The sequence below is a fragment of the Coenobita brevimanus genome, chromosome 41 (assembly GCF_032717465.1).
Source record: "Coenobita brevimanus isolate Jiangsu-jjx chromosome 41, ASM3271746v2, whole genome shotgun sequence".
Lineage (NCBI taxonomy): Eukaryota > Metazoa > Arthropoda > Malacostraca > Decapoda > Coenobitidae > Coenobita > Coenobita brevimanus.
In genome coordinates this window covers 8555573-8582210 of record NC_136994.1, presented here as the reverse complement: position 1 = coordinate 8582210, position 26638 = coordinate 8555573, and positions in this window count along the sequence as shown.

Below are 26638 nucleotides of genomic sequence, written 5' to 3'. Positions count from 1 at the left end.
GCTGTTCACTATAATGTTGCTTTTGTATTGGTTTTTGCGCTTTATAAATTGGTTATGTTCAAGCTAAAAGCCGAAATGAAATTGTCTTATTTCAGTTTGGGTGCTTCATTATATTTTTTCCAGAAGATGATAAGGAAGGAATTGAATTAAATTATTAAACTGGGTAAGAGAAGAACACCCCTGCTATTAGTACATGATATTCAACTACTGGAGATGACGGAGAATAGTACAGGAAAGAGTACTTCTTTCAGTACCACCCAGCTCTCTCTGATTACTACAGCGTGACCCGACTAGGATAATAAATACATACGAGGATCATCACCCTCGTCATCGCAATCATATTCATCATTATCATTTTCTTCCATATCTTTTTTTATCCTTGTATCAGGCGAGGCAAGGTAGAGAGAACCAGAAAAATAAAGCAACAGAAGAAACTAACCAAAGTCTGCCCAAATGAACAGGACACACTCTCATTCACTCACCATTAAAGCCCTAAAAATCCCGACTCCATCTCACAGCCATACACATCCACCCCAAACACGCTTCATGCCACGTGGCTATCAGTTGGAGTCACTCCGACGACTATTACTCCTCTATGAAAGAAGAGGGATATGCAAGAGTAAAACAGTTACAATAAACTCAGCACACCAGCTTTGGGGGAAAAAAAATAGTGCTGGTGGTCAGTCAGTTACAGCTGATACAGCTGACGGATTAGGGTTCATTTACACGGTGTTACTATTTCTGTTATACCACTGCTGCAGGCGTCATATGCTAGACTTTTCAAGACCATGCAAACGCTGATATGGTAAAAGGAAAAAATAAACACTTACTTTCTCCACTCCGGATTATAAGTAGACAAAAATGCACCCATGGGCCACCGTTCAGTGTCACATGTAGACTCACACCAACACACTGTCTTTAGCCCTTCCACTACAGTGGAACTACCAGGTGATTTCCATTAGCTCAATGGATATTCTGCAAACAACAGGGATCAAAATAATAACCATCAGTAATGCCTTCAGTACTTTAGGCCTTCCATAGTTGAGTAAAATAATCTGGTTGTAGAATTCCGAAAATGAATAAAGCTGTCATTGGACTGATTTTATTTTACTGTTGGTTTTTCACTTAGGGCTGCCGTATTGATGTTAATGGAATAATGATAGTTTCTTATATCAAAGAAAGTAAATGACGCAATAGCAGATCCACGCCTGAGTCTGGTCTTCTACATGAATGTTAATAAAACAGGAAAAAAGTAACTCTTATCTGTCATTAATGGGGCTTCCACAACTAATCGGTAGAACACTGTCATAAAATATTTATATTTTAAGATGACGTAACTTTCATGCATTTTAATGGTATGAGCTTTCCCTAGATCGTAAACCCCTGTAAGTTTTAATCAGTGGATATAAGGCAACTAATCTTCCTAATCACAATCATCTCTTTTGTCTTTCTCATTTTATACCATTCCGTCTTGCCTCACTTTATTTTCCTTTTCATTTGGATGAATGGAAGGAGATTACAGCGGATCATCTGTTTTGGTTGCTTGATTCTTCTTTCATGTTCATTCATAATACTGTATGTCAGATAAGGACAGTTCTTTAGTGTGTACATATTAATTTGAACTGTCTGATACCTTCTTCCTTCACATTGCTGATGAAGTTCTTAAATCCATTGGTTGTCTGTGTTCTAATCACCACGTTCTACCCAGTCCTTGGATTATTCTTGCTACTGCACATACCAAAAGGCTTACCATAGATATTGCTATGTTTTGCATAAGTACGATCGTATCCGAATTGCTTTTCCAGTTGATACCTGGACATGAGGATTTTATTCTCTCCATCGCTAGGCAGGCTTATATTCTGACTACTTGGCAATTTTATTCAGCAATTCAGTATCCTTAGATGATGAATATTCCGGCTGATATGCACATGGAATTTGCTGCTACTACTACTACTACTACTACAACTACTACTACTACTCTTTATTATAACTCACCACACCAGTGGTGACTTATTTTGCTCTTGTCAATATTATTAATTATTTTTATTATTTTTATTATTATTATTATTATTATTACGAAGAATGAAATTGCTCGTATTCGCACAATTTCAGAGCTACGGCCATAATACTTGGCCATCTGTGGATCCCAGCTGGCGGCTTCATATGACCCAGTAGCATCCAGTTTCCAGTATTGGTTTTCGAGTTACAGCCAAAAGCCTATAAACACAGTCTATTCGCGGATTCTCAGAAACCGTTAAGGGTGCAGGTCTGATATGACTGTGGGACCATTTGAGCCAGGATTTTCTGAGATTGGCCATGGGCCAATGGAAAGTAATTTGGAGTTATTGAGTGCACAATTAAACAAAAAAATAACAAGATGGAATTGAGGTACAATCACCAAACTTGGTACAGTTATAGAACTTGAAATGCAATGCATGGCTACCAAATAAAATGGACGTTGACCCAAAACCCAGCGTCATAGCAAGGTCAAAGTTCAAAAGTTGCATCTCAGAGATTTCAGTGCACTCTCGTAAGAAACCTCCCGTAAGTGGATTAGCACGTGCATATGCTTACCCTTCTTTGAAACACATTACTCAAGGTTTAGTAAGTATACATACCCTTGGGCACTGGCGTTGAAAAATCCCGCTTGGTCACCGAGGGGGACTGCGGTCCACCAGGAGGAGGTAGTGATGATGATGATGATGATGATGATGATGATGACGATGATGATGATGATTATGATGATGGTGGTGGTAGTGATGATGGTGGTGGGGATGGTGATGGAGATGTTGGTGACTTACTGAAATTGTTAATGGCAATTTCCGTGTTCTAGTTGTCATTCGTCTTTCTTATGAAGAAGTAAATTGCTTGTATTATCTCAGTATCAAAGCTACGGCCATCATACCTGACCATCTGAGTCCCACAGTTTTTCAAGTCACAACCAAAAACCTATATGAATAATCTACTCGCGGATTCTCAGAAACTGCTAAGGATTCAGACTTGAAATAGTCATGGGACAAAGCCAAGGTCAGGGAGCAGACCTGAAATGACTATAGGCCCAATTGGGCCAGTAGTTTCTGAGATCGCCCAGGAGGCAATGGAAAGTAGTTAGGGATCATTGAATACGCAAAAAAAAAAAAAAGATAATTGAGCTACAATCACCAAACTCGGTACAGTTGTAGAGCTTGATACGGTACGCATGGCTTCCAAATATGAATGACTTTGACCTAAAACTGAAGATCACAAAGTCAAAGTTCAAAATTTGCTTTACTTCGAAGTGTTCACTATATGAAGGTCATTGACATCACCAGGTCCAGTGATAATTAGTAGTACTTCTTATTCATGTTAGTTTTTATGACCTTGTCATGTGGTGAGTTTTGAACTGCTAATGGCAATTTCCGTTTTTTAGATAATAATAATAATGATAATAATAATAATAATAATAATATTATTATTATTATTATTATTACTATTATTATTATTATATTTGTTTATAATTGCCAAATGCCTTAATCCCGTAATGATGGCCACAAACAAATCGTCTCCAAATCGCCCTGTCCCCCACCATTTCACTGCCATTCTCTCAGCTGACACCATCCTCGCTCATATACCTCTCCATTCCATCCCTCCATCTCATCTTCAGCCTTCCCCTCCCTCTTCTCCTTTTCACCTCGCTCACATACACTCTCCTCCTTAGTCTCTCGCTCTCCATCCTCTCCACATGACCAAACTACCTCATTGTATTCCTCCAAACTCTTTCTAACACATCCTCATCCACAAAACAACACTCCTTCATTTCCTTATATGTCAGTCCGTCTTTCCAAGTAACTCCACAAGCTCTTGTCAGATAGCTGATTTCCAATGCTCTTACTCTTAACTTGTGTCCTTCCAACAAGGTCCAAGCTTCACTTCCATACCTTAAAGCTGGTATCACAATACTATCATAGAAATTTTTTTAGGCATCTTTCCTATCACAACCTTCTTTCCGATCGTCAGTATGGGTTCCGTCAGGGACGCTCCACTGGCGATCTTCTCACCTACCTTTCAGACTCCTGGTCATCCTCCTTTCGGGACTTTGGCGAAAGCTTTGCCATTGCACTTGACATCTCAAAGGCTTTCGATCGAGTCTGGCATAAATCTTTAATTTCCAAACTGCCCTCCTGCGGTTTCTATCCTTCTATCTGTGTCTTCATCGCTAGCTTCCTTTCTGGTCGTTCTATAGCCGCTGTTGTAGACGGCCATCGTTCTTCTCCTTGATCTATCAATAGTGGTGTTCCTCAGGGCTCTGTCCTATCACCAACTCTCTTCCTTTTCTTCATCAATGATCTTCTAAGCTGTACATCTAACCCTATCCACTCATACGCTGATGACTCCACCCTTCACCTTTCCATTCGGTTCCCGCAACGCCCATCTCAACGGTTACTTCAACAAACAAGGGATGAGGCTATGGCACACCTAATGTCTGACTTGGCTCGTATCTCTGACCGGGGTAAAAATAATATGGTTGTCTTTAATGCATCTAAGACTCAGTTCTTACACCTTTCAACCCGACAAAATCTTCCACAGGTATACCCACTAATGTTTAATAATATTCAGCTTAATCCTGCATCATCCTTGAACATGCTTGGGGTTTCATTTACTCGGGACTTATCTTGGAAAGATCATATTACATCTCTTGTAAAATCTGCTTCCAAGAGATTGGGTATGCTAAGCCGTCTCCGCTCTTTCTTTACCCCTGCGCAATTGTTGACTCTATACAGGGGTTTTATCCGCCCCTGTGTGGAGTACAACTCTCATGTGTGGGGAGGCTCCCCTCATACAGCTCTTCTCAATAGGGTGGAGTCAAAGGCTTTTCGTCTCATTAACTCTCCTCCTCTTACTGACTCCCTTCAACCTCTGTCTCTTCGCCGCACGGTTGCATCTTTATCTCTTTTCTATCGCTACTTTAATGGTCACTGCTCCTCTGAACTGTCTGCTTGCATTCCTCCACCTCTACGACGGGCGCGTAGCACCCGTCTGGCAGCAAACTCTCATCCTTTTTCTGTCCAACTCTCTAATGCAAGAGTTAACCGTTACTCCCAGTCTTTCATTTATGCAACAGGTCAGCTCTGGAACTGTCTCCCTCTGTCTGTATTTCCTGCTGCCTATGATCTCCAGTCTTTCAAACGCAGTGTGTCCAGGCATCTCAAAATGATCGGATCTTGAATTTGGCTCTATATTGTATTTTGTTTTTCTCTTGGAGGGAACTGTTACTGCGGGCTCATGGCCTTTGGTTCCTTCTTCCTCGCATTAAAAAAAAAAAAAAAAAAAAAAAAAAAAACTTTTTTACTTCCATGTTCACATCCTTATCATTGCTTTCAAAGAACCTGCAGTCTTTCTTCCTTGTTGTACCGTTTCAAGCACTTGATCCTGACTGCCAGTCCTCTGGGACACTACCTCCCTCCCAGGCGAATCTGCACATCTTCCATATCCATCCTACTACTATCTCTCTCCAATGGTTCAGCATTTCACCACACACTCCGTAAATTCCAGGGGCTTTCCTCATTTTGACTTTCTTTATTGCTTCCACTACTTCAGTCCTACTGAGCTCTTCCTCCCATCTCACCTCCCTGCTTCTCCCAGCCATTTCCCAGCTACTTATAATTGCATTACTTTAATTCTCTATGTTTAACAGTTCTTTAAAGTGTTCTCTCCATCTGATCACTTTTTCTCCCTTTTTCCACTAGCAGCCTACCATTTTTACCTTTCACCCCCCTACTAACTTTATTATCACACTAACACTGTTTACCTTTTTCCAGAACTTTTTCTTACATTCCCTCCACATTACACTCAAATTCCTTCCATATCCTCACCTACTCTCTTCTTACTCTCTCTTACTATAGCCTATTTGGTTTGATCTGAGAAAAGACGAGCCTTAAGCTTTTGAAAGTAGGCAGCTGATTGGCTGTCTGTGTGCATTCATTCTTAACGACGTAATTAAAATTGTTTTTTTTCGAGGTTACAATAACCGTTTGACGATAAGATTGCCCAAATAAAATATTATACATAGTTATCTGTATATATTGTCTTAAAAACTGGGCCTTACAATGTTTATCAATGTGCCTAGATAAGTATGAAAATTTGAATTCTCGGAACAAATGAAAACAAATCCAGGTAAAGTTTTCAGAGTACCTTTTTATTTCTCAGGTTCCGGCAGATTAATGTAAATTTTGCCCTTCCTGCGACATTATGTAAAATCTGTTATAGTACAACATTGGAATCCCAATTAAAAATGGCTGGTAAACATGGATGAAGAAGCTGTATCACCATCGCTTTTAAATATCCCGCAGCCCATACCTTGTCACGGTTTTTATACTTTGTAAGTAGTCATACAAAATTAAATAGAAAACTTACTGATGGTGCGAAAGTAGAAAACGTAACGCAAACTGATGTGACAGCAAAACGCTCTCAATTCGAATATTCGTCTGCTTAAGTCCCGTCACGTACGTCGCAGGACGGGGTTACGACAGGTCTACGACAGAAAATCGGGCTAACTCCTGCGATGGTCGTGAGACTGTCCTACGATGTTTGGGTGTCCTGTGACGAAAAATAGAGTCATAAAGACCTGTCACGGGGTTTTGGTCAGGACCAAAATCAAAATATTGTTGTGGGATTTTTTTCGCTCATGGCCATGTCGTAGCATAATCGTACGACTGTCTTACGACTGTCCTACGACATGCGTACGGTTATCGTACGATTATAGGGTCTTCCAAGGCCCTCAGAATCGTACGATAATCGTACGCATGTCGTAGGAAAGTCTTACGATTATCGCAGGATTATCGTGGGATATGGGATTATTGCAGGATTATCCTGTGAGAATCCTGCGAGAATCCTGCGAACATCGCATGACAAAAATACCCTTGTGCAACAGTCGCAAAACAGTCGTGAGAATGCAGGATGTCTGCCTCCCCAGCTATAAATGCAGGGATCATCTGGATCTGGACAAATTGCTCCTTGAAGATGTCGAAGAGTACACATCGCCTCACGTTGCTGTCCACGTTGCTGAAGAAGTGTAGGATGGCCATAGTTCCGGAGAGCCTACGACTGTTGTGGCTGGGAGCTGGGTTATGGCTGAGGGCTTCCTGGGCCTCCTGCACAACCAATTACGGGGTTATCTCCTGTTCCTCCTCCTCTGGCAGCCTCTTCTTGCCCTTGCCCCTCCCTTTGTCTTTGCCTTTTAGTTTCATTTTACCACAGTCTCTCAAACAAATTTTGTATAATACCTGCAGAAACTTTTGGATAATATTGGAGAGAAAGGAGAAGGCCGGAGCCCACGCATGCCTTTTATACCCTTCGACTGTCTTACGAATGACGTACGATTGACGTACGATGGTCCTGGGATCCTCGTACAATGTTTATTTTGTCTTGCGACAATCGCACGACGAAAAAAAAAAATCATACGACAAAAAAGGAGAGTCGCAGGACAATCCCAGGACAATCGTACGGTTAACCTACGATAAAGTGCCAATTTTTCCCACGACGGACGCACATGATTTTCCTGTGACTGCGGCTAGGATGTTGCCTACGATACTTCTGGCATCGTAAGAGCCCACCCCACCATCGTGGGCCCTTGAATTTCGTACAATGAAAAGTATCCTGCGAAGTATGTGACAGGGGGCTTTAGTAATGTGGGACATCCTACGAACGGCCTAACCCCTCACCCCCAACGTGTCTAGCATTCACCAAAATTCAGGGAGATAAGTCATATTTCACTGGGATTCCGATGTTTTACTAGGTTATATTGTACATATTGTTGCAGTAATGACAATTTACCTTATGCTGCATGAACATGAAAAATAAATCAAGGTACTCATAAAACTTTACCTGGATGTGTTTTGATTTGTCCCGAAATTCAGTATTTGACACGTACCTATGCCATTTGAGTTTCTAAGGCCTCATTTTAATAATATTATATGCAAGTAACTATATATATTTTATTTGGGCAATCTTATCGTCAAACTTTTATTGTAACCCTTGTAATAAAAATAATTTTAAATACTTCGTTAATAATGAATGCACTCGGACAACCAATCAGATGCCATGCTTTGAAATTCTTAAAGTTCGTCTCTTCTCACATCAGCTCGAATAGGCTATAATCTTATCATCTCTCTCTTCCTCTCCACATGTAACTCTCTCCTCCGTCTCTCAACTTCCACCATGCCTCTGCTTCCCATCCACTCATTGTATGCTTTCTTCTTTTGCGCCACAGCTTGTCTCGCCTCTTCTTTCCACCATACTGTTCCTTGCACTCCTTTTCGTCTTCTCCTCAATCCACACACCACCTCACATGCTGCACTGATTTCTTCTGTGAATATCTTACACACACCTTCCACCTCCCCCATCTGTTCCAAATTATATTTATTATTATTATTATTAATATTATTATTATTATTATTATTAATTTTGTGTTGCTTGTTATATCCTCAAGCTGAGAATTCTGTTTTTAACACCGTAAATTAGTAGTGTGCTATCTCTTCTGTTGCAGTTCTGTGGCAGCAATAATCAGCGGCACTCATCTCTGAACAACTAATGGTTTCTGGTAAGTGCTGGGAGCAAAATCTCTCTCTCTCTCTCTCTCTCTCTCTCTCTCTCTCTCTCTCTCTCTCTCTCTCTCTCTCTCTCTCGGGTAAAGTTTAGTTTTAGCTGTATAGTTTCCTGTTCTGACTGAAAATCCTCAAATGTGTGCCAAGGTCATGATGTGGATTTTATGTAGAGAGTAAAGTGTATATTGTACATTATTGTCTCGACAAATTTATTGGCCATGAACGCGTTTAGGTACTGTAATTTACTGAGGCTTCAGGAGGACGATTTAGTTAAACAAGGGAAACTTCTGACATGTAAAGGTTCTGGTATCGGAAATTTGACCTATTCTCCTCAACTTTAACGCCGTCAGGTTACATGTGTACTGTAAAATTAATTGGGGATTTTTGTACTTTTGCTATGAAGGTACCGGTAAGTTTGGAATAATATATAGGAAAGAAAGATTATCGGTTTTAACACCCAATGTGAGGAGAAATGGGAATTTATGTTTACAGTATGATGCTCGATTCATACGTACATACGTATACAGTATATTTAATTGGGAGTACTATTGTTTGTTTTGTATTTTTTATTGTGTGACAAGGAGAAGTTGAGCTAGTGTAGCTCTTGACAATGGATAACAGTGTGTGTGTGTGTGTGTGTGTGTGTGTGTGTGTGTGTGTGTGTGTGTGTGTGTGTGTGTGTGTGTGTGTGTGTGAGCCATAAGAGTAGTTTTTCACATAAGAGAGGACTGAAAGGTCTTTTCTAAAGTAACTTAGTGAAATAATAATGTATCTGCATTATTTTCAGCACTTAGTTGTACACAAGGTAAAAAAAAAATATCTGTCCACAATGTACGACGAATATGATGACTTGATGGAGTTAAGGACATTGTAATATTAGTGGCCGACCCATCACACGTTGGTAGCCTTGCTGCTAGGTGCGTGCCATATATTGCCAGCCAGTGAAATACCATGTTTAACATGTACAGCAGTTAATATTACAGGTTTGGAACATATTTTCAAAAAACGAGCCGTTTAATTCTGCATAGGAGACAAGTATATAGAAGGTAACCTGATTCGCATAGGTCATAATGTACTATATAATGGCCAATCTGTGTGCACCGATAATGCGAATGCATGTACTGTACAGCACATGTATGCGGAGGACATCGGACTCCCTGTGCACCGACTTTTACCACTCGCGAAGCGAAGCTGGCATTGTTTTCAATGTGTGTGTGTGTGTGTGTTTGTGTGTGTGTGTGTGTGTGTGTGTGTGTGTGTGTGTGTGTGTGTGTGTTTGTTAGATCGATGACTTCGCAACCGCTCAAGAGATCATCACAAGGTTTTACAGGTGTGTACTGAGGAAAGTAAAGTGATCATGAGTTCAAAATTGGTGAACGTAGGTCGAGGTTTGTCTATCTGTTACCACGATAACTTTGCAACCGCTCAGAGTATCATCACCAAATTTTACAGGTGTGTAGTAGGGATGAAACTTTTTTACGAGTATTGTTTTCAGTTTGTCTGTCTGTGTGTCTGTTACCACGATAACTTCGAAGCAGCTTAATATACCATTACAAAGTTTTACGAGTGGGTAGTATAAATGAAAATCACCTACGAGTTCGAAATTGGTGAAAGTAGGTCAAGGTCAAGACCATATTCCAAGCCGCGCTAGATGTATCTGCGTGCGGCTGGTGTGATTCCCCCATTGGGTGCCTCTTTTTTTTTTTTTTTTTTTTTTTTACCGGGCGTACACACTAGCACAAATAATCATGACTAAGCATTATTGTAAGAAACAGTGCCGAAGTTGCTCTCCTGTTTTATTAGTTTGCCCGTGGACAGAAATGTGAGTGCTATTTAACCAAGTGGCTTTACAAGATGTAAATCGTAACTTCCAAATAAATCACAAAGAACAGCAACACATTTTCAGGAATGGAGTACGCACCTACAGTACATGTATTCAGTCACCTTTATCTTCACACAGACCAGCAGCTAACACCGCTAATGAATCTGCTCAGTATTTGACATATTGGAAAAAGTAATTGAATGAATTAATCCGATTACTTATACTTTCGTTGTTGATGTTGTTGCTGCTCCTGTTAGGTGATTTTACTCAGATTAATGGAGACTTTCCGAATTGTAGGGGTTGGATATAGCCTTCATTAGCCATTTTAATTACAGAAGTCTCACATTACATTGTAGTAAAATGCCTGGAAATAAAACTATACTAACAATAATGGACGTTATCGAATTGAAGAACTTGAGTACGTTTTCACAGAATAATCCCAGTACAAACATAAAAGAATTAAAGTATGGTAGTAGAATAACAGCTCTGAATATGGCTTGTCTGTAAATGGAATAATGATTTCCATTAAGAGATTATGCAAACAATCTTTGATAAACTGGGTGGGGATGGAGAATATTGTGTTGAAATGGGCTGTCTTTGTCAACATGTCTCTATAAACATTCCCAGCACCAGGTAGTTGGTTTGTTTCTACATGACCGAACTGAACAACTCACACAGGTTCAATACAAAGTCATGGGTGTATGAAATCAAGAAAGTGTTGAATCTGCGATAGGAATGAATCTTCTTTGCTTACTGGTCAAATTAACTCTGTTCTAACTGAGCTGAAACGAGTAAAGGATCTTTGTCAGGTCAGAGCAAACGTTCTAAAGTAACTCACACACACACACACACACACACACACACACACACACACACACACACACACACACACACACACACACACACACACACACACACACACACAAATAATAAATAAAAGGGCAATTTTTTTTTTTAACCTTCTCGTAATGGCAAAGATCAAGTAGTCTTTGCATGTAAATAAAATATTATTTTCACTTAAGAATGAGTTATGAGAGCCTGAGAGAGTTAATGTTGTCGCTCTTTACCCTCTCTTGATCGGGGGTAACAGTATTATCCCTTTCCAGGAAACGTCAGGCGATTTTATTCAGCTGAGAGTGAGTCATAGAGCCAGAGAAACTGAAAACTGTACGCACATCCTTCATTAAGAAAAAAAAAAAAGTGTCATTTATGGTTGTTCCTCATAAAGGCATAAATATTCTGCCTCTCTCTTACTTCAATAGCCTACTTTCATTTGCTTCCTAGTTTATTCAGTTGCATTATTTTCTCTTTTATTTTTATTTTTTGGTTCTTACATTGCAGTTATTGATGTCTTTTCTTCCATTCTTACTAAAAGCCATATAGTCTATATATACACAGGTTAATACAAACGCACCAATAATAAAATTATCCCCTCTATTTGGATTGCATGTTATTCATTTTATTCTAACCGCTGACTTATAATTTTATTCGACGTATGGGATATTTCTCCTAGTAAAGAGGGTTAACTAAATTTCGTAAGTTATTACTAGTACAAGACACCTTTCCAAATATGAATAAAGTAGACTGGTGGGAGCAAAATCAAAACAAGAAGGAGCGCTCTGAGTGTAGCACCCACGACCACCAGTTAGTTTACAGACCTGATAATTGACTGCTCTGTGACCTTGACGTTCGACAGATTATTGTAAAAATCGAAGTACATCAGTCCTGCCTCTCCCTTGACCCTTCCATCAGCTTTGACAAAAAATAGATCAAAACTGCATGAGCATAATTTGCCCCGTGACCCTAACGTTTGACCTTTCCTTGTAACTTTATTTTAAAGTGAATCTTTCCATAAAGTTTAGTCTGTACTGAATAAAAAAATGTTTAATTTGACCTTGTCATGTGACCTTGATCTTTGATCTATTTTCCTAAGAAAATAGTAGGTCAGCGTCTTGGATGATCCTAAACTCATCCTCCAAGTTTGATCCAAGTCAGATCAAAAGTATCTTAGTTACCTCATTCACATACAGACACAGGTTGATATTTGATCTTGCTCTCAGACACTGATCATTTACTTGTTCTGAAAATTGAATCCCATCGTTCTCGCGTGACCTTTAACTCTTCCGCCAAGTTTGGTTCAAATCAGATCAAAGCTGTTTGAGTTAGCCTTACTCTGTGACCTTGCCCTTTGCCCTTTCCCTACGATTTTGAAGTTTGAATGAGTGTTCTCAAAATCGATTTTTTTTCCCTTGCCTTCTCTCCAACTCGTTAACAGTTCTGGTCTAAACTGGATAAAAACTTTGAAGATGACCTTAACCTACGGTTTTCAAAACAAACAATAGGTTTATTGCTTGGTTGACCCTCAACTCCTACAAGTGGAGTTAAAATCGGATAAGGGTAAGTTATTTTGCTAACAAACACATGCACGTGTCGGATTGGCCATTATATTTACCATTGATTGATTGTCCGGAAAATGGAATAACTTAATTTTTGCCCTACACCCAGTCCTCCCTCCAGGTTTTGTCTAAATAGGATAAAAGCTGTCTTACGTGATTTTTCAGGTAAAAATCTGACATAGCCCTATGACCATTACATTTGACTCCCTTCTGTTCAAAAGTATAGGTTTATTCAATGATTAGCTCTGAACTCTACGACCAAGTTTGGTTAAAATATGAAAAAAAAGTTTAACTGTATTGTTAAAATACACACACACACACACACACACACACACCCACACACACACACACACAAAACAACACCTGCTCTCGCTCCGCGAGCGCAAGTGTACTGAGAGAGAGAGAGAGAGAGAGAGAGAGAGAGAGAGAGAGAGAGAGAGAGAGAGAGAATGGGAGTGAAGTGAAAAGCGAATGTGAACTTAAAAATAGATAAATTTGAGGGACAACGCAGTGAAAGGGTTATTGGTGACGAACAATGCTCTGGGGGAAGACGGAAGTTTTGAGTGCAGGTGAGCCTAATCATCAGGATGCCAGTCGTGTGTGTGTGTGTGTGTGTGTGTGTGTGTGTGGCAGGATAATCCGCGGGTAACAAGGGCGTGTACGGTTCTTTGATTTATAATAGTGCAAGCTGCCAGGAGGGTAAGGTGGGTTGTCTCAGGCTGGAGAGGGAGAGAGGTTCCTAAATTAAAGGATATTTCTACTTTTTTTAAGCTTTCCCTGCTGGTAAAAATATTTCAAGTACAAATCATTACAGGCACTCCCAGCTGTATGACGCATTGAGTGGGTTCTGTTATTTGTTTAAATATCCAAAAGCCTTATTATCGTGAAACATGTATTGAATGCTTTGATTTTTTCTCTTATATCTTAAAATTGCTGGTTTTATTTGATCCGATATATCAGCGTATATGATCAGTTTTGTGGTGGAGTTATGGTCAGATGTTATCACTTATATGGGCAGCCTAATGCGTCATCGGCTGTACCTGACATATGGAAGCTTTAATTTTTTGTCTTGCATCACTTCTTTAATACTGCTTACCATATTCATTTGCGGTTTCTGCAAATATTCGTGGCCATTGATACTCAGATAACTGTGGCAATCTTCATTAATTACAGGTCGATTTCCGTGTGTGTGTGTGTGTGTGTGTGTGTGTGTGTTTTAATATTTTATTTGGTATAGTGTTCCTCGTGCTTCTTTCAACCGATTTAGAAGAAAGCTTTTTCAGCAAATAACACCCATAGAGCTATGTATTCCCAGAAGATGAAAATCCCCCAAAATGTAAAGGTTAATTTCTCATTTTTCCAGTATAGACCATTGTTGTTGTTATTGTTGTTGTAGTTTCAGTTTCATGTGAATGTAAACTCCTGCAGGCCACCATCCTCTTCTCGATTGATAGGAAGTTGAAGGACGCGTGTATTACAGACTTGTGGAATCACCTTGTTATATCCTAAGTCTGCTAATACCAAGTCGGTTCACTTTCCCTCAGTGCGCAGGGAGGCGTGGCTTGTGCGTGACATCAGTCGGATTAAGTAACAGAAAATGTATAAAAGGGCAGACTCAAATTAAACATTTATAATAAGGGAAAACGATGAAGGGGAAGAAATGTGGACTCGTTTAACCGTGTAGCATTGCAGTAGGTTCCCTCACACCCCTACTCCTTCCTTCACACATTTCAGTCCCTTCCCTCACTTCGGACTGAAAATGTCATGATCTGGAGAGTGCAGCATACATCCACTCACCACCACAGTCTGGCGTCAACTGAACTTGGGTTTCGTGCAAGCTGACGTCACTCCGATGCTCAGCCCCCTGCGCCAGCTTGGACCTGTTTTAGATGGAAGTGATCCGACTTGGTATTAGTAGACTTAGGTTATATCAGTGCCACTGCTTGAAGACGCGCCTTATCAGCAACGACCTTAGTGTCGAGCGCGTGATACAGCAGTCCAAAGTTAAATTGCTTTAGACATGGAAATTAAACAGTCTAGAGCCAAGTGTCGGCAAGGCTTTAGCAAAAGCATCCCGGTTGCTGTTCCCTAATTAGGAAGTTTTGCAGGTATTGCGAAAATGGAGGAAATTAGCGGCGGTCGATGGAGAAAAGGCGTCTTTTTTTTTTTTTTTTTAATGCGAGGAAGAAAGAATCAAGGCAGAGCTCGCATTAACAGTTCCTTCCAAGAAAAAAGACAAAAACAATACAAAAGTGAGCCAAATTCAAGATCCGTTCATTTCCAGATGCCTGGATGCACTGCGTTTGAAGGACTGGAGTTCATAGGAAGAAGGAAATACAGACAGAGGAAGACAGTTCCAGAGCTGACCTGTTGCATAAATGAAGCACTGGGTAACGGTTAACTCTTGCATTAGAGAGTTGGACAAAAAAGGGATGCGAATGTGTTGCTAGACGGGTGCTACGCACTCATTGTAGAGGTGGAGGGATGCAAGCAGACAGTTCAGAGGAGCAGTGACCATTAAAGTAGCGATGGAAAAGACATATAGATACAACAGTGCAGCAAAGAGACAGAGGTTGATGGGAGTCAGTAAGAGGAGGAGAGTTGATGAGACAAAAAGCCTTTGACTCCACCCTATTGAGAAGGGCTGTATGTAGGGGGCCTCCCCACACATGAGATTTGTACTCTAAATACGGGCGAATAAAACCCGTATATAGGGTCAACAACGGTGCAGGGGTAAAGAAAGCACGGAGTCGGCTTAGCACACCTAATCTCTTGGAAGCAGATTTTACAAGAGGTGCACTATGATCTTTCCAAGATAAGTCCTGAGTGAATGAAACCCCAAGCAAGTTCAAGGATGATGCAGGACTGAGCTGGATATTATTAAACATTAGTGGGTACTCCTGTGGAAGATTTTGTCGGGTAGATAGGTGTAAAAACTGAGTCTATGATGCATTAAAAACAACAAGATATTTTTACCCCAGTCAGAGATACGAGCCAAGTCAGACATTAGGTGTGCCATAACCTCATCCCTTGTTTGTTGAAGTAATTGAGATGGACATTGCGGAAACCGAATGGAAAGGTGAAGGGTGGAATCATCAGCGTACGAGTGGATAGGGTTAGATGTACAGCTTAAAAGATAATTGATGAATAAAAGAAAGAGAGTTGGTGACAGGACAGAGCCCTGAGGAACACCACTGTTGATCTAGGAGAAGAACGATGGCCGTCAACAACAGCAGCTATAGAACGACCAGAAAGGAAGCTATATGAAGGCACAGGTAGAAGGATAGAAACTGTAAGAGGGCAGTTTGGAAATTAAAGATTTATGCTAGACTCGATCGAAAGCCTTTGAGATGTCAAGTACAATGGCAGAGCTTTCGCCAAAGTCCCGAAAGGAGGATGACCTGGAGTCTGAAAGGTAGGTGAAGGGATTACCAGTGGAGCGTCCATGACGGAAAACAAACTGTCGATCAGAATGAAGGTTGTGATAGGAAAGATGCTTTAAAATATTTCTGTTAAGAATACTCAAAAACTTTTGAAACACAGGATGTTGATGCAGTTGGACGATAGTTAGACGGTTGGGAATGGTCACCGTTCTTCGAGACTGGCTGAATGAGAGCACACTTCCAGCAAGAATGAAAAATACAATTTGAAAGACAAAGGCGAAAGAGTTTACCTAGGCAGGGTGTAAGCATAAAAGCACAGTTCTTGAGGACAACAGAAGGGACTCCATAAGGCCCATGTGTATTGTTAGTACTGAGGCCAGTTATGGCACAAAATGCATCCGCTGAAAAATATTTTAATGTCAGCCATGAGGAAGTCAGAGGGGGGAAATGATGGAGGAACAGCACCAGAATCATCTTAGGTGGAATTGGAGGAGAAAGTCTGTGCGAAGAGATCTGCTTTATCAGTAGATGAAATAGCTACGGAGCCATCAGAGTAGAAAAGAGGAGGGAAGGATGATGAGGTAAAGTTGTCAGAAAGGTTTTTGGCAAGGTGCCACAAGGAACGGGAAGAATTCGAGTGGGAGAGTTGAGAGCATTTAGTACAGATGAAATTATTTTTAGGAGAACGAAAAACAGACTTAGCACGATTCCGGACAGAAACATAACGAAGATGTGATTCAGGGGTGGGTTGGCTCCGGTACCTTTTATAGGCCCTCTCCTTGTTGCGGACAGCATCAGAGCAAGCGTGATTAAACCAAGGCTTTCTTGCATTAGTCAGAGGATATGAGAAAGCAATATATGCTTTCATGCCCGAGGGAATAACCTCCGTAATGCGCAAGGTACACTCAGATGGCCCCCGGCCATGGAAGCAATAATCATTCCAGGGACAATCAAAGAAGTATTGCCTGAGGGCCTCCCAATCCGCAGCTCCAAAGTGCCACAGACGACGTTTTTGTCTTACGTCGTTTTCTGCATTTGAAGATATACCACAGAAAACTCTCACTTTCACGGCATTCTTGGAGTGTACTGTCAATAGGAATTATTGTTTTTCAGTTTATTGTTTAATGCTGGGGTCTCTCATGGTAAACCGTTCATCATCAGGATCGGACCAGTGTCCTTCCCACGGCGAGGTGCATGGATTCATGAGAAAGTTTGGTCCTCGCATCAATACCTCAGCTTCTCCAAGGAAGATGAGCAGTGCCACAATGTGTAGGCTCCTCATAGAACCTGTACTTTAACAGTGTTGCGTTGATCTGCATCCTATATGTTTACGAATGTGAAGAAATGGCTCCATAGTTCGTAATTAACGCACACGGTGTTTTAGGTGATACTGATAAATATCATTTGGAAGTGTGTATTTTGTAAATCTGAAACTGATTCTCATTTTGCTCCTTTCTCTGTGTCTCATGGCAAATAAGGATATCGCCTCGTAACATGTTCGAGCACAGAGCCTCGGTAACGAATGGAACAGGTTTAATTTGAGCTCTGAGAAGTGAGGTTCTGCATATGGAGCATTGCCTTGTCAGGAAGATACACTAATTATGGAGGGCGTCTGTTGCTTGTTGAAACAGTTTTGGCATTGTTGGTACCGTCTAAACAAGATATTATCTTCGTTATTATCGTTATACTGTTTTTAGCACACGACTTAGAGGACTGGGATTCAGATGATGACGTCTTTCAAACCTTATGAGTTACTGTGAAGTGGTGTCTGCATATGATATGGGTGTGAGAAACACCAAGTTCATGGGAGATTTTTAGTGAAGCTAAAAGCATACAGTCATCAAAACAACGCCAAGAAGAGGATCCACTAACATACCGCGTTCCTAACTCACATGAGAATTATTACAGTTGGAAGGATAAGCCAGAATCAAGTAGGTCATTTCAACACAAATATCTAAGCGAAAAAGGAGCAGAGTGTTGAAACTACCTGGACGTGGGCAAGTAACAGTATTGGTGCACTGATTTTTTTCGGAAGGTTATATATGTCAGCAGAGTGGATCATAAGATAGCGGAAAAGAGAGACATGACTGGGTGTTGTATATTTGGGATTAAGATTTCAGATTATTCTTGTTTTATGTATTGCCAGCAACTTATCATATATTAATAATGGGTTGATACGTAACATGTAGATCTTGTACTTAATTGTCTTAATATCTCAGTTGATATAGCATACGTAATTTAATAAGTAAATTTGTTATTGATTTCCAGTCGGAGTTGCAAGACGAAGTCCTCGTAACAAAAAAAAAATAATAATAATCTTCCTGTGTCCAGCGTTTTCTCTTTTCTCTCCATCCGTTTTCTTAACTACCTTCTCTCTACCTCCTTCCCTCTTTTGGTATGATGCCATACCTATACTGTGTATATATATATATATATATATATATATATATATATATATATATATATATATATATATATATATATATATATATATATATATATATATATTCCACACTGCCCCCTCCCTCCAAAAATGGTTCATTTATGAATTTTACATTTAAAAAAAAAAAAGTTACTCAAAGCTAATTCATCGAAGGGCTTCAGGAAACGAAATATAAACAGTGGGTTTTGGATCATTTGTAAGAAAATAGTTGTCTGTGCAATGGGTCTGGGAGACTTGGTAATTCATTATCAAGTTTCCTAGCAATAAAGCGGTTGACTGGAGCTGATATCGCTTTACATTTCTTATGAAAAAATAAAGTATATTGTCATAAAATTTCATCCTAATGCATCACAAATAGTTCTCTTCCACTCTGCCATCTCTCAAAATCTTCGTTTGCTGAAGGGAGAGAGGTGGAAATCGCACATTTTGTTTTTTTCTTAACCCGTACAGGTAATCTGCCTTAATTTCCCTTGTGCAGTCGATAGGCATTATTTATTTATTTTTTTTTTTTTTGTAACTACCTAATTCCATTTGCATCCTGCCACCATCACTCGCGTTGACCAGGAAGTAAGTCCTGCAAAACATGTCAAGATCCATCTTTTCCTTTACAAGACATGTGACTCAGCTGGTGGTGATGTCTTTCGACACGCTCCGTCTTTTGTAAGAAACGAAACTTTTCACGCATCACGAACTTTTTCACGCTAAATTAATCTTTCCTTCCGGTTAACTTCAGACTCCATGGTAGAGGTTTGGCCCACCAAGTATGATACATATTATATGTTGTAGTTGTTGGCTGGTATACTACATTACATTTCAACACAGATGTGCAGGAAGAATTAAATACTGTTGCATTCTTGATTTAGGCTCACGGGCCATAAATTGTGCTAATAATGTGCTGACTGTCATCTAAGCCTCTTTACAACCTTCCCAAAAGTGACACTATTTTCACCGCATATTTAAAAGAACATGTCTAATTTAATATCAGTACTTTTATATTAGTGTTTTTGCATATACACGGACAACTTTGGAACTGTCTTCCTCTGTCTGTATTTCCAATACTCGTACACTCGCGATCCAAAGAAAGTATCCAGGTCTTCATGCCGTGGTCAGGAAACCAAGAATGGTCTGGTGCTCGGACACAGCTTTAAACGCCCACCCCACCTCCTCCCTCCTTCTGTTCCCAGCTATAATCACCTTCCTTGATCTCTTGATCGAGAGGTAACTCACTCCTTTGCTTCGCGGTATGAAGCGCGCGCGCACACACACGCACACACACACGCACACACACACACACACACACACACACACACACACACACACACACACACACACACACACACACACACACGTGTGATAAGGAAAGAAGACAGGTCATTACGAGGTTGAGAGAATTCTGTTAAAAAGGAACACTAGCCATACCTTCGAGAGTGTGGGTGTAATTAATGTAATTTCTTCTTGCTGGAAGTTTGCTCTCATTCAGCCAATCCCAAAGAAGGGTGACCATTCCCAATCCTCTAACTATCGTCCAATTGCTTTAACATCCTGTGTTTGAAAAGTTTTCGAGTCAATTCTTAACAGAAAAATTTTAAAGCATATTTCCTATCACAACCTTCTTTCTGATCGTCAGTATGGGTTCCGTCTTGGACGCTCCACAGGTGATCTTCTCACCTACCTTTGACTCCTGGTCATCCTCCTTTCGGGACTTTGGCGAAAACTTTGCCATTGCACTTGACATCTCAAAGGCTTTCGATCGAGTCTGGCATAAATTTTCAATTTCTAAACTTCCCTCTTACGGTTTCTATCCTTCTATCTGTGCCTTCATCTCTAGCTTCCTTTCTGGTCGTTCTGTAGCTGCTTTTGTAGACGGCCACCGTTCTTCTCCTATCAACAGTTCCTCAGAGTTCTGTCCTGTCACTAACTCTCTTCCTTTTATTCATCATTGACCTTCTAAGCTGTACATCTAACCCTATCCATTCGTACGCTGATGATTCCACCCTTCACCTTTCCATTCGGTTCCAGCAACGTCCATCTCAGCAGTTACTTCAGCAAACGAGGGATGAGGCTATGGCAAACCTAATGTCTGACTTGGCTCGGATCTCTGACTGGGGTAAAAATAATCTTGTTTTTAATGCATCAAAAAACTCAGTGTTTACACCTATCAACCCGTCAAAATCTTCCACAGGAGTACCCTCTAATGTTTAATAATATCCAGCTCAATCCTGCATCATCCTTGAACATACTTGGGGTTTCATTTACTGGGGACTTATCTTGGAAAAGTCTTATTGCATCTCTTGTAAAATCTGTTTCCAAGAGATTAGGTGTGCTAAGCCGACTCCGTACCTTTTTTTACCCCTGCACAGTTGTTGACTTTATAGACGGGTTTTACTCGCCCCTGTTTGGAGTACAACTCTCATGTGTGGGGAGGCTCCCCATATAGAGTTCTTTTCAATAGGATGGAATCAAAGGCTTTTCGTCTCATCAGCTCTCCTCCTCTTCCTGGCTCCCTTCAACCTCTGTCTCTTCGCCGTTGCATCTTTATCTCTTTTCTATCGCTACTTCAATGGTCACTGCTGCTCCGAACTGTCTTCTTGCATCCCTCCACCTCTACGACGGGCGCTAGCACCCGTCTAGCAACAAACTCTCATCCCTTTTGTGTCCAACTCTCTTATGCAAGAGTTAACCGTTACTCCCAGTCCTTCATTTATGCAATAGGTCAACTCTGGAACTCTCCCTTTGTCTGTATTTCGTACTTCCTATGATCTCCAGTCTTTCAAACGCAGTGTGTCCAGGCATCTCGAAATGACTGGATCTTGAATTTGGCTGTCTTTTGCATTGGTTTTGTTTTTTTCTTGGAAGGAACGGTTTGCGGGCTCCTGGCCTTTGGATCCTTCTTTCTTGCATAAAAGAAAAAAAATAGTAAAAGTATCTGTGTAACGGGTGAGGCATTTTCTACCCTAAGCTTAATAAAACCATCAGCCAGTAGCAAGAATAAAATTGCAGTTTACTTCATGAATGACATATTGGGAGAGTGTAAATCACCTCAGCTGAATAAAATCTTTTGTGGGTAATAATATTCCAGTACCAATTAATGTGAACTGATAATTCCAGTTAATGTCAACTGATAATTCGAAAACTATCTGCCCCACTTTCGTTCTGTTTATTTTACCTGCCTCTCTGTCTTTCACGTCTTCATTTACAGAAAGTTTATTCTCACTTATGCAGAATAAAATCGCCTGTTTTTAGCACGAGTTAAGTAGCATTCAGTGTGATATAATGACTGAGAGACTGTCTTTTCGTCTTTCCAATTGCCTATCAAGTTTTCCTCTACAAGAAGGGTTTGTTATCACTTTATCTGAATAATGTCATCTGCAAGAATATATATAAGTAAAACTGAATCGATAATCCAGAATCTGTGTCAGTCTGTTTGTCTGTCTGTTTGTCTTTAGGAGGCGATTTCTTTCTGGAGATGCATGTAATCGTTTGTCTTTAGCAAGAATACCATAACAATTATTCTTAATCTCAAATGGTGTGTGTGTGTGTGTGTGTGTGTGTGTGTGTGTGTGTGTGTGTGTGTGTGTGTGTGTGTGTGTGTGTGTGTGTGTGTGTGTGTGTGTGTGTGTGTGTGTGTTTCCTTTTCCTTGCGGGAATAGTGTATATTAAACATGGCTTACTAAATGTGTTTGTTGATATTAAGAATAAAATAACACTGACGAATCTCTCAAGGGCATATGCTTGTCTTCCCGTAGTTCTTCTATTTTTCTGAGGATTACGTTTGTTTGTGGATGGTGAACTAAGTGAATTTTTCTCTTTGAAAGTTGGTTTGAAACAAGGATGTGTCATGTCTCCATGGTTGTTCAATCTGTACATGGATGGGGTAATAAAAGAGGTACAAGGTAGGGTAGTGGATGTTGGAGTGGCCCTGGTGAGAGAGGATAGTGTTTGGAAACTCCCTGTACTGTTGTTTGCAGATGATACTGTGTTGTTGAGTGAAGACGAAGGGGAGCTGCAAGGCTTGGTGGATGAGTTTGAGAGAGTGTGTAAGAAACGGAACCTAAAGGTGAATGTAGGGAAGAGTAAAGTGATGGTCTTTGAGAGAGGTGAAGTTAGTGAATGTACAGCAAGGTTAGATGGTGAGGAATTGGAAAATGTGAGTACGTTTAAGTATTTGGGTAGTGTGATGAGTAAGGATGGAGGTTTGGAGTGTGAAGTGCTTGAAAGGGTACAGCAGGGAAGAAAGGTTGCTGGTTCCTTGAAAGCAGTGATAAGAAACAGGGAAGTGAGCATGGAAGTGAAAAAGTTACTACATGACAGTATTGTGATACCAACTCTAACGTACGGAAGTGAAGCTTGGACATTGTTGGAAGGACACAAGTCAAGAGTGAGAGCAGTGGAAATGAGTTATTTAAGAGGAGCCTGTGGAGTCACGTGGAGAGACAGGCTGACGAATGAGGATATAAAGGAGCGTTGTGGTGTGGATGTGGATGTGATAGGAAGCGTTATGAGGAACACACTGAGGTGGTTTGGCCATGTGGAGAGGATGGAGGGCGAAAGACTGACGAAGAGAGTGTATGTGAGTGAGGTGGAGGGGGGAAGAGGGAGGGGGAGGCCGAGGATGAGATGGAGGGATGGGGTGGAGAGGTATATGAGAGAGGGGGGTGTGAGTTGGGAGCAGGGCAGTGAAATGGCGGGGGACAGGGCGACTTGGAGGCGATTTGTTTGTGGCCACCCCAAACGGGATTGAGGCGTCTGGCAATAGATAGATAGACGTTTGTTCTGCAACATATTTCTCGGTCAAACATAATTCCAAGCGTGCTTGAATATTAATAAAATTATTACAATATTTTACATTTGCAGCCAATACCAGTATAAAGCTCGTCCTGTTTTGCATCACGCTCCATTATTATGTTACTGTGACGTCAGAATTTTATCATACGTATTTACATTATTAGATTACCCGGCGATCACTGGCAGCTCGGTTCATTGTGAACGGTCCTATTGTTTCGTCATTCTTTCCGTGAAACTGGTCCGTCTTGCGTTCCATTGCCAGCCCCTCCCATTTCTTTGGGAACATTACCAAAATGTTACAGCAGTTTTGTTTCTTTTCCTTTTAGTCCTCTGTTTCATTTGCTATCACACCTTGACTCGTGCTGATCTCGCATGTGGTCATAATTGTATCTTTCTATTATTCTTTAGAGCCGCTCTGTCGTGCTGATACCATGCCCAGAGGAACTTTATCGTCTTTTTCTGCCACACTGCATCTTTCCTTTGTGCTAAAGTATGATCTTGAACAACTTAACGCAGAGAAAGGTGCCGGTTCAAAAAAAAAAAAAAAAAGTACTGTCGCTCTTTTGACAGAGTCTGTTATTAAAAATATATTTTATCTTTATTACAGTAGTATCCTTTTATTGTTTTTTTGTTTCCCATACTCTTTCTGAGAGTTCACATAGGTTTCATCAGGGTAACTGAACTTTCCATCTTCGTGCAATTATTTCATATTTCAGGCCAGTTTTATTCTCTACTTTGTTTATGGAAATATGGTTGCTGATAATTTTCATAATACCTCGAAAATTGATTACCTACTTCCTTCTGCTCGGCACAATACTCTACACATCTACCCCCTTGCTTTTGATGATATACTTGTTGATTATGTATATTAGACGTATGCATACATGAACATGGACAGTATGTCCGTATATACACGCGAACCAAAGATGATTCTCACAGAAAAGAAACAATAAGAGAGAGAGAGAGAGAGAGAGAGAGAGAGAGAGAGAGAGAGAGAGAGAGAGAGACGGTGAAGCAAGTGTGGTAATAACGATCTCATTTACCTGGCTGAGTGTAACTGTCTTCGCGTGAAAAGGATGCCCAGACATGTAACATACGAGAGGGATTATGCTTCAGCTGCACCAGTAATATTTGGTTCATTTATAGCTATTAATTTGACGCATCTTACTTCACCCCTGCCCCCTATTCATCCAGCAGGGCTATTTATGGTTGTATTCTAGGTAGGGACTTTGAAAATTAGTCTTCCTACCGTAATGAGCCTTGTGCAGTTGATATGTGTTTCTCCTAATGCTTCTCTCTCTCTCTCTCTCTCTCTCTCTGTCTTAATCATACAGAGTACATAGTAGGCTACAGATTGCAGATCACGTATAGAGTTTCATCAAGCCATTAGCGAACAGAACTGTGACCCATTTTTGTTAAGCAATGAAATAAACTTCTACGATTTATTTAATTTTTTTTCCCTGGAATTAACCCATCTAATTTGCATCACCAGGAATGGAACAATATTGATAAAATATTTTTATAAGGGATTTGATTAATGATAAATATTTCTTCTTTCAGATGACAGTAGAAAATGTCCTAATAATGTAGTTCTAACTGCAGAAAAAAAAAGTATTACCTTTCTATTCGAGAGAAATGGAAAAAATGAAGATAACACACTCATGTGGCACACTACAAGGTATCACTTTACATCTGGTGGTCTCTTAGGTTAAGGAGCTCCAATCGACTGGGGCCCGTAACGGTTTACATCAGAGACGTTGTTAGAGCTTATTGCTCATATAATACCACTTAAAGGTGAGCTACACTGATCACCCTCTCCAGAAATATTCAGACTGAGTCACCTAGCACCGGACTCCTACGCTCGTGTTGGGTCAAAAAGAATTGGATGATAGAATCTGTGACAATGATTATTTATGCTACTAACTTACGATTCCATCCAGCATTTGAAACTTTTTGATATGTAGGGGTTAAATATAGCTTGATGGCAGTGGCACGTCCGGGCGGCTCCGCTGCCTGCTTATGCAAACGCCCAATAACTGCCTCCTTATCCCCATAAAAAGGGATGGTGGACTACAGGAGGACGGCAGCTTCAGCCTGCAGTCTACTGAGTTCACGTTCAGATGAGTGTAGGGTTACAGTCAGTACCACCACCACCACCACCACCACCACTACTACTACTACTACTACTACTACTACTACTACTACTACTACTACTATTACTACTACTACTACTACTACTACTACCACCACCACCACCACCATCACCACCACCACCACCACCACCACCACCACCACTACTACTACTACCGTTGTGTTAATAAGAATAAAATACGAATCATGTCATATGTTGCTGGTGTTGTTAGAATAGGCCAACATTACTGACTTAGCCTGAAAATGAATCCAGTGGACTACAGGCTGAAGTTTCCCACATCCTGCAGTTCGCCATCCTCCTTTTGGGGGGACAGGGAGGGAGCTAATTGATGTTTTTGTAACAAGGAAATGGAGCCATCCGGTTACATTAGTGCCACCACGGTTGGCGTCCCTTTTCATCACCAGGTTATGTGTTCGAAGGAATTTATAATGCAGCTAATTTTTCTTACAACTCTTTGCTTCATCTTTAACACACACACACACACACACACACACACACACACACACACACACACACACACACACACAATGTTCATTTATGTACACACACGGGAACATGTTCTGTTAACACATAACTTTAACTGTGTGCACACACATCTTCATTATCACACACACACACACACACACACACACACACACACACACACACACACACACACACACACACACACACACACACACACACACAATGTTCATTTATGTACACACACGGGAACATGTTCTGTTAACACATAACTTTAACTGTGTGCACACACATCTTCATTACCCCGCCGTCCTAGCGTCGCCATTTCCATTACCAAGCATACAATCATTCAACTGTTGGGTTAAACAGAATAGCATTAGTGTTGTAAACAGGCATTATTCTGCGGCTCAGAGGAAGGGTATGGTTTTTGACAGAACGAACTCTTTACTCCCACGAATTTGATAGATAAATCACTATTTTCTTCTTTTGCCTAATAATTGCGGAATGTGTTGCTGTTGTTGCTCAACCTCGGTCATGCCTGACCTAGCAGGGCTGTTCACCACAAGTAAGTAATTGCCTCTGCGATCGTCCCATATTTTGTGTCTTAGGCCCG